Here is a 10,180-nt window from a genome sequence, read left to right on the forward strand (position 1 = left end):
GGGGCTCAATCCCAGGACCCGAGATCATGACCTGAGCCAAAGGCAGACACTTAGCAAACTGAGCTACCCAGGTGCCCCTATGGGAAGATTTTTAACTATAAATTTAATTTCTTTATTGGATATAGGGTTTTTATCTTATCTATTTCTTCCTGAATGTGTGTCACACTTTTGCTTAAAGCCCTAGGTGTTTCCCCGTACACCTACCTAAACTCTGGCTGTAGCTTATGAGGCGCTGTCTGGTCTGTCCCTGCCCTCCTTCCCAGCCTCATCTACAACAGTAGCTTCCCCTCACTCATCATGTTTCAGTCACGTTGGGTCTTCTGGGTATTCCAAGATTATGTCAAACTCTTCCTCAGCTCAAGGCCTTAGCATTGCTTTTCCCTCTCTGGAAAGCTCTTCCACAGGCTCTTTACTCTCATCCCTTAGGGCTCAGATTATGTGTCAAGGAGGTCTTCCCTGACTATTATATTCATGGTAGGGCCTGCTGGATACTCTGTCACACAGAATCCTGTTAACTTCCCATCCATAATATATTTATCACATTCTGTCACCATTCTTTCTGTTTGCTTATTGTTAGCTAAGAGCGGGGATTTTCCCTTTATGTTCACCACTGCATCCTCTGCACCCAGCATGAGATCTGACACAAGTGAGGTGGTCAATTACTATTTTTTGTATAGGTGGGCTCACTTAGAGGGTCAGTCAGGCAGTGAGGCAGGCAGTAAGTCTTCTGTGAGCCTGCGTATCAGGCTGAGGTCAGCCTGAAGTAGGTCAGGCAGGCACTGAATGGGCCATTTACTCTATGGAGAGGATCTATGTGACTTATGAGCCACGCTGTGAAGTCAGGTCACGGTTCTGGGGGACACAAAAAAGTGCAAGGCCACGGCCCACCCCCAAGAAGCTTCTGGTCCACCTGTCTAATTGGAGGCTCCTGCTTCCTATTGCCCAACCAGAAGATGAAATGGGGATGAGACAGGGCAAGTCAGGGAAGCCTGCAGCGTCTGGCCAGGCCACTGGCAGCTCCTCAGCTTCTCGGCCACAAGCCTTTCAAAGCCCATAGAAATCTCACCTGGCGACTGCTGTGCTCAGGGAGAGCCTGTGCGGGAGACACAGAGAAACCTTTGTGGCTTCTTTCCTACCCCACCTCCCAACCTTCCCTGACCTGGGCCCTCTGGTCATGGAAAGTGCCCCACTGGACCTGGCTGCCTGGTCCCAGGAGACAGGCCATGGTGCATACTGGCCCTGCCTGCTCTCCACGGGGGCAGGACATAGGCCTGTACCCAGCTCAAGGGGCCACTCCTTGCAACTGAACCCATCCTTGGTGCCCCTCGTCATAGACCAGAGGAGGTCCAGCTCTCTGGGCGAGGAAGAGACCTTGCATGGAAGCTAGTGACTTCACAGTTAATCCAAATTTCCCAAAGAATATCCCCAGCTCTGGGTCATGGGTGGGGCTGGAATCCCATCATTGATGAGTATGTGTAGGAGGGAGAAGCAGCTGCTTGCAATAATTAGGCAGCAGCACCCAGGCTGCCAGGGATCACCAAGATTCACTCCTGCTCACCGACAAACTCCAGGACTAGGAGGTCCTGCTCTGGTGACATCATCCTCCTCGCATACTGCTGAGGGAAATGAGCTCAGGGCGGCCATCAGAGGCAGTCTGTTTACTTACAGGGGCCCTGGCTGTCAGCAGTGCTTTGACCAGACAGTCCCTGGCCTAGCCAGCATGAAGCAGAAATTTCCTTAAACATATTATTTTGGCCTCAACCCACCACTTGCTCCCTTGCTTTCAGTTTTTGTGGGTTTTTTTTTTTTTTTTTTCAAGAGGAAAATTCCCAAGTCTAGCCCCAAATTGAGCAGCCCAGGGGTAGTGGGGGGAGATCACAATGACTCCCAGAAGACCTTTTGGAGGTAAAGTTGCTTCCACCTCCCCAGTAATCCCTGGAGCTGGGAGAGTATCAAACCAATTCTCAGTCACCCATGTGTGCATGGGATCAGGGGGATGGCCAGCATGACCTCCAGGGCAGACCCTCTCTTTCAGGCCTCCCTCATGGCCTCAGCCACCCTGAGCTCATACACAAAGCATTTCCCAACTCAGCAACCCTGGCTAGGCCCTAGACCCCTCCCTCATTCCCTTCGGGTCAGAGATATTTCAGGAGAGTCCAAGAGCCGCCAGTTTTCACAGGCTCCAGAGGATTCCCAAGATGGTCACCCTCCCCCCCCAGCCCTGGCTGAGAGGCACTGTCACTTGTCCCACCCCAACTCTCTTCATGTTGTTCCTGCTGGAACTTAGCCATTCTACGGGCCTTTAGAGGATAGGGGTCACACAAAGGGCTCCTCAGTCTCCCCACTGCTCCAGGATCCTCAGGCTACCTGTGCCAGGCAGAGCCATGCCCTCTCAGGAGTATCAATCATGGGGAACAGGTGCCCTCTGCCTAGCTGGATCTGCCCACTGCTGGGGCTGGTCAGGCAGGCCCAGACATGTCGGGGAGCCTGAGGCCTTTCCTGACCCAGCTCTGTCGTGTGGCTTGATCCTACTTAGCTCAGCATCCTACAGCACCAGGGAGGGGCTCATGGGCAGAAAGGTCAGAAGAGGGCATTGGATGTGTACTTCATAGCGCTTTACCTAAAAGTGAGAAAATGTCAAGGGTCCATGTTAGAGAATGGGATAGAGGGTATGGCTCACACCCAGATCTGATTGGCAGCTTCTTAGAATACACTGATTTTCTTACCCAACTGTCCTTTTCCCCCCAGCAAGGCCAGAACTCTCTGAACATGTGGTCCCAATCATTGCCATTAGTCAACATGTCTACTGAACCCAGAATCCGTAAGGTATGGAAGCTGGAAAGAGCCTTGGTAAGGACAGAAGCTAGTATTTATTGAACACCTACTGTGAGCCTGACAGTATTCAACACTTCACACACATTATTTTATTACTCTTCATAACTCTAAGGAAGATTAACTAACTCTAAAGGAGATACAGTGGGAGGCTGGGTGGCTCAGTTGGTTAATTCAGTTCAGGTCATGATCCTGGGGTCATGGGCTGGAGCCCTGCGTAGGGCTCCACACTCAGCAGGGAGTCTGCTTCTCTCCTTCTCCCTCCTCACCTCCCCTTCAAATAAATAAATAAATCTTTTTTTAAAAAATGAAGGAGATTCAGCTTGTATACAGCAGAGCTGGGATTCAAACCCAGTTCTGTCTGAACCCACAGATTCTACACTTAGGCATTCTTCCATCTGACTTCTAGAAAATAATTAATTCAGGAAATCAATCACACTCCTACTGTAAACCAAGCAAGCAAGAGCTGTAAGTTAAAGATGTGGTCATGCAGCCCCTCCATTCTATAGATGAGGAAAATGAGGCCAGACCATGGAGTGAGTCCTCCGTTGAGTCTAGGACAGTGGCTCAAACTCAGATCACTGCTCCTTGTTCTGTGTTGCTGAATTCCAGCAAAAAGTGAGAGGAGTTGGGAATTCAAAATCAAATCCACGCCTCTGGCTTACTGGGATTAAATATTTTATTTAGCAGTTTGTTGTTGTGACTTACAACATTTTAAATATTTAGGCCTATGAATTTAAGCCTTCATTTGTACTCTTGCCCTGGTTCTTGCAAACATTAGGAGCTGCCCTGGAAACCTCTCTAAACTCCCCCTGCCTGGTGCTTACAAAGTGCAAGCACTTTAAAGATGGCTGTTAGCAAATGAGAAAATCATTTTATGAACGAGTGAATAAAGTCTTCTGCACAAATCTAAATGTACGGGCATATACATGCTTTCAGGCACTCACCAACACATTATTGACAAAGATCTACCCAGAGACACACATGCCTAAACTTAAACCTAGGAGTGGTATGTCTTATACCAAAGTAACCTAAATGCTCATATGCATACTCCCATAGAAGCATGTAGGCAGGCGTAGACCCGTTCACCTAGACAGAGGCCCCCATGTTCACTAGAACATACCCACACTCATGAGCTTACACAGAGATGTGGACTCCTAGATAGGCTAGCTAGCAAACACACAAGTACATGCTTTCCCACCAAGGAAGCCAGCTCCAACCAGAAATGCCGCCAGCCAGACATACAAACACGGAACAGTCCCATCAATTCACACTGATACACGCAGCTAGACAAAGACAAGACTGTGAGCCTGAGACGGACTGGGAGGGAGACACCTGTCCACAGAGACCCCTGGGCTGCCCTGGGCTCCCACACTGTCTGCCTCCCTCCCCCTTCTGTCTGAGGCCAGAGGGGGCTCCTAGAGGAATTCCTTTTGCAGACTTGCTGAGAAAGGCTGCTCTCTCTCCTCCCCCGCAATCCCAGGCCAGAGTCCTACAGGCAGAGAAGCAGATGGTGTGTGCTGGGGGTGCTCCTCTTTGCCAAGGACTCTGCCCTCCACAGATGGTGTGTGCTGGGGGTATTGCCCCTTGCCAAGGACTCTGCCCTCTGTCCTCAGGCACCGCCCATAGCCTGCCAAGCCCAGGCTGGACACTGGCCTCTAGACGGTAACAGAGCCCCACTCAGGTCCTGCTGCCCCAGCTCTGCTCCCAAACGCATGATTTAGGAGGGGCTGGTGAACAGCGCTTTTCCAGAGGCCTTACTTCCTCAGGAAATGGCTCGGCCACAAGCCTGATCTCCAAAACAGGCGTAGGATGAAAACACCTCTGCTCCTCTCCAAAAACACGGGCTGCCCCTCTCACTCAGAGCCCCTATGTCATTCCAGCCACAGCAGCCACGGCATCCCAAGGCAGTGGAGAGCAGTGAAAGGTCCAGCGTCTGGTCCTGCTTCTGCTGCTGACTTGCTATGTCCGCCTCTGCAGAACGAGCCATTTGGGCGTGATGCTTCTGGCATAGCTAGAGTGATATAGGTGTCTCAGATTTCCCCTGGCAGTCTCTGGGTAAGGGTGAGGGCCTCCAACCCTGGGGACAATGGCCTGGTGTGGGCATCCTCTTAAGTCACAGGGTCATTATTACAAGCGCTAGGAGTGGCCTGAAACGGAGGTGCCTACGGTGAGGCAAAATGAGGACTCAGGCAGGGGAATGTCCTGTGTGGCCCAGAGACAATGACCTCTCCTCCCCTTTTCCACCCTCCTGCCAGGTTCCTTAGGCCTCTGCTGGAGGTGGACACAGGGCTGCAGCCCCACCCAGCCGGGTGGGCCGAGAGACAGGAATGCTGCTCAGCACAGCTGGCTGGACAGGGGAGACTGTTTATTCTCTGCTGTCGGGAACATCCCAGACAATCAGGGGGATCTGGCTATTGGCAGCCCCTGGAGGACTCCAAGAAGTCAGCTTAATCAGAGCAGGCTGGTGGCACGAGCTCTGAGAAGGCAGTGGAGGTGGAAGGGAGGGGCCACCCCTCCCTGCCCCACATTCCATGCCCCGTGTTTCTGAGCTCATCTCCTGGGTCTGCAGGGATGGGGTGGAAAGGTGAATGGAGCTGAACCCAAAGCTCTTGTTAATAGTGTGGCTGTCGGGAAAGACTTTCCATGGTCCCACACCCAACATCCCAGGTGCCCCCTGATTAGGACACAGCAGAGCTCATGGCCTTAGCCCAGGAAAGGAGCTCATTTTGCATCCCCCAGACCCAGTATTGCCGGTTCCAACCTCCCTACACCACCAGCCCAGATCTTTTTTGCTCTGGCAGCCCCTTGAGCTGCAGCCTTATGCTTGTCTGACTTACCATTACTCCAGCTTTAGGCTCAGCTTTGGCATGGTCTCTTTCAGGACTTTTCACCTTGGGCAAGTCACTTCTCTAGTGTGTGTGTGTATATATATATATATTTGTATATTATATTATAATAATATATTTATATATAATTTAAAAATTATAGTGCCTGCCTCACAAGGATATTATGAAGACTAAATCATTCTTTCAATACGCCCACTACGAGGGGGCTCTGCTCTCCACTGTGATGTTTAACACCAGGACCAGTCTCCCACGTTGAGGACTTGGCGGGGTTGGGGGGGGCGGGTGGACAGTGGGGATGAATGCAAGCACCTCTTTCCCAACAGCACCAGCGAAAACCTTATAGTCTCCTATTGAATCACATGTTAGTATCTGCAGTCAAATGCTCTGCCACTGAGCTATACCCCGACACATGTTAGTATCTGAACCAGTCTTTAAGGTCAGCAGAATGCAGCTTGCTGATTGGCTCAGGCCTGAGCCACTGTTCTGCCCCTAGAGTGTGTGGGTAGAAGGGACAGTCTGCTTTACCCAGAACCAATGAGGGTGGTAGAGGTTGGTGTCCCAGAGGGAAGGTGGGGTATGGGACCAGGAGGGTAAATGGACCATGGGCCATGAGAACAACAGCTGTCATCCAAAGGTTCAAAGAGCTAACAAGACTAGTACTTTTCAAGCACCCCCAAGCCCTCTAAGAATAGATTGCCAGTTTTAAATCCCTGCAGATCTCTGATAGGCAATGTGTTACTGGGCCCATTTGGAATAGCCTATATTTGCCTAGGATCAGTAAAACTTCATCTTTTTTTTTCTTTTTTTTTAAGATTTTATTTATTTATTTGAGAGAGAGCATGAAGAGTGGGAGGGTCAGAGGGAGAAGTAGACTCCCCACCGAGAAGGAAGCCCGATGCGGGACTCGATCCCAGGACTCCAGGATCATGACCAGAGCCAAAGGCAGTCGTCCAACCAACTGAGACACCCAGTAAAGCTACATCTTTAAGCCAATCTGTAATCCATTCGTCCCAGGAATCAGACTGGCCATGTCTTCTTCCTGCCCCCATTAGCAGGCAGTTTGACTGACCTGTCCAATGCTGTGGGGGCTGGAAGGCCCTGTCGGCTCCACAGACTGTTTGCACACAGATCTTCTCTTGGCTACGTGGGCACTGAAAGAAGTTTGATGCTAAGTGGGCATTGAAGGAAATTTGATTCCAGTGGCCCCAGCCTTCCCTTTCTCCCCCTACCCCCTCAAATCTCTTGCTCTTTAATCTCCCGTGGTTGCTTTTTCTCTACCACCACTCTCTCCAGCTTATTCCTAAATCCTGTTCTTAGAAAGGACTTTATCACCAGTACTTATGTGTGTATGAATAAGCATCATATAAATAGCTTAACCTTTCACTGGACAATTTGCATTTTAATTCAGTCTTTTCAGTGAAACAAAAGGCCCTGTCCTGCCCACCCCTGACTATTCACAAAAGGTACAGAGAGCAAATGGGACTCTGAAACCAAGCATCAAATATCCACAACCTTCCCAGAAACTCTCACCAATGCACACGGCCTTGCCAATGGGTTTTTTCTCAAGTCTAACTTCAGTCATCTTTGCTGACATTCAGTCATTACTCTCTGCTATGGCAGGGAAGTTTCTTGCATGTTTTCATCCATTTATTCCCTCAACAAACTTTTTTTGAGTCCCACCATATTTGAGATTCTTGGGTATACCAAGACAGCCTGGGCCCTGCCCACAGCTTGCAGTTGATTTAAATGCAGGAAATGTCACCTTCACCACTGGATTTTTAAGGCACACAAAGCCAAGCCCAGTGGCTGGTATACAGTAGGTATTCAGTAAGTGCTGTGTCCCCTTCTCAGGGCTGCATGATGTGGAAAACACTGGAAATTTTCTAAAACCCTTTCCAGGTGGACAAGAGTGCCAACAGGAGTGGGTGGAGATGGTGGTTTCTATCTTGCTTCAGAATGTCATGATTTGTTTTGGATGTTCCAAATGTCAGGTTGGAGATCATACAAAGGAGAGGGGCTTATTCTAACCAGATCAGGGCTAGAGGCAGCCCAGGACACCGTCTCCCTGGTACACAGCCCCAGACAGTTTGGAAACAAACACAAACTCATCCAGAGGAGGGAGACTGACAAAAGCAAAACAAACAAAGGCCAAGAGATGGAAAACTCACGAGGTGGGGCAGGGTGGAAAGGCGGGGAGCAGGGAGAGAGATGGGTGGGGGCTGTGAGGGAGCTTAGGGAAGGGAATGGTCCTGGGTGTGTGTGTGGGTGTGGGTGTGTGTGTGTGTGAGAGAGAGAGAGAGAGAGAAGCTGAACCCAGCTCCCTTCAACCAGTCCAAGAATCACCATGGCAATGGGGAAGGCGAGTGCAGCTGATTCCAAGCCAACACAAACCTCCAGGGCTCAGCGTCAGGAATGGTCTCAGATGGATGGGGTCATGTTCTAAAGTAAAAAATCCAAATTGCGCTCTTTAAGTCACAAACTCCTCACATACTCCTGGTTTTGTTGGCAATCAGCGTTTAATGAAATGAATTAATCAGAAACAACAGTGAACCACATTCCTCCTCCATGTCCCTCTCACATACACACATACACTTATCCAAAAACCCCTTCCCTTTGTTGGGGGCACTGACAGCTCATCGAATTCTTGGCACTTTCCAGAAGCAGGGCCCAAACCTGTGGGAGTTCTACTTGCCACCCCTCCCCAAACTGTTCCCCATGACAGTGGCATTAGTGACAGAGGGTTGATGGGGTTGCTTTCACAAGACCAAGGCAGCTGGGGCTCCCATGTGAGGTGGCTCCAAATGAACCACCATCTGGTCTTCTCTGCCATCAGCCACCTGCTGAAGCTCCTGGCCCAGAAGGGGTTTGTCAGCAAGGAGACCGCTTCTTCCCGCTCCATGAAAAGGTGTTTGCAGCATGAGCCCCCCTGAGCTCCCAAACCCCAGCACCCAAAATTGTCCTTCCCTAGCGCTGGCTGCTTTATGGGGTCTGCCTTGGATATCAGGTTGGAGCTAAACAAAACGTAAGTCTTTGTCCCCTTCCTGTCTCTCCATTCCCAGCTACCCAGGGATCTCACACTATCCCCCATTACCCTGGTCCAGGGTTGACTCATCCATTAGCATGGTAGGCACAGGGCCTAGAGTTCACATTATAAAAATGTTTTAATTTCCTTTAAAATCAGAAGGAAAAAACAAGCTTTTAAGTGGAAGCGAACATTTTAGTATTTAGCAGTAATATTCATCTTTATACCAATACAATCATAGAACAATTTTTAAAAAATATTTTTTTTTCGTTTGAGAGAGAAAGAATGAGCAGGGGGAGGGGCAGAGGGAGAGGGACAAGCAGACTCCCTGCTGAGTGTGATTGCAGGATCTGGAGATCATAACCTGAGCCAAAGTCAGATGTTTAACGAAGTGAGCCACCCAGGCACCCCATAAAATATAATTTTAGATATTTTTTATTGAGGAAGGAGTCCAGGAAGGCAAAAGGGCCCGTAAAGTCATGAAGTCATAATGTAGTTCTGCTCTCATCTCACTTTCTGCTCATTTCAACCCTCGAGCCTCCAGGGATTTCATTCTGCCATATTAAAATATACCTGTCCAATGGCCCTCCACTAGCCTAGGAGGTCCTGGAGGATAGGACCATTCTTCATTCATAATGTCCCTGCCCTCCCCATATGCTCAAATGCCTGTCCCGCACTCACATAAGGAACTGCATTGACTCTGGGGGAGGCAGAAGGGCAGAAACCTCAGAAAAAAAGAAAGGCTAGGTTTTATTTTTTTTTTTTTAAGATTTTATTTATTTATTTGACAGAGATCACAAGTAGGCAGAGAGGCAGGCAGAGAGAGAGAAGGAAGCAGGCTCCCTGCTGAGCAGAGAGCCGGATGCGGGGCTGGATCCCAAGACCCGAGGATCATGACCTGAGCCAAAGGCAGAGGCTTTAACCCACTGAGCCACCCAGGTGCCCCAAAAGGCTAGTTTTTAAAGAAATATTGCTTGCGAATTGCTGGAAACGGTGAACATTTCATGTCTATGCAGTCAGACTTTGTCCACATCCCCTGAGCTGAACTCTACTGAAACTGTTCCCACCAAATTCACCAGTGATCTCCAACTCGGTAAATCCAAAGGATACCTCTCAGGTATAATCTTGACCATTCCGAAGCATTTGACAGAGCACATCAAGACTTCCCTTTTGGCTTCCATGACACTCTGCTGTCTTGGTTTCCTCCCATTTCCCTGGACGTTGCTGCTGGGTCTCCTTTGCATTCTCATTCCCTCTACTGGGCCATTAAAAACTAAACTCACCAGCTCTTTGCTCTTTGCCGAGCCCTACTGTGTCAGTCCTGTTAATCCTCAAAACTATGTTAAATCTAAATCTGCAACCACCAGCCAGAGGGGTCTTCCTGGAAAGCAAACCTGATCCTATCATTTCTTTGCTTAAGACCTAGTGGCTCTCCCTCAGTTCTGATGGTCTTGCATGACCTGGCCCCTGCATACCT

The sequence above is a fragment of the Mustela putorius genome, unplaced genomic scaffold, assembly GCF_011764305.1.
Source record: "Mustela putorius furo isolate JIRA1106 unplaced genomic scaffold, ASM1176430v1.1 tig00003896_pilon_pilon_pilon, whole genome shotgun sequence".
In the NCBI taxonomy this organism is placed as follows: Eukaryota; Metazoa; Chordata; class Mammalia; order Carnivora; family Mustelidae; genus Mustela; species Mustela putorius.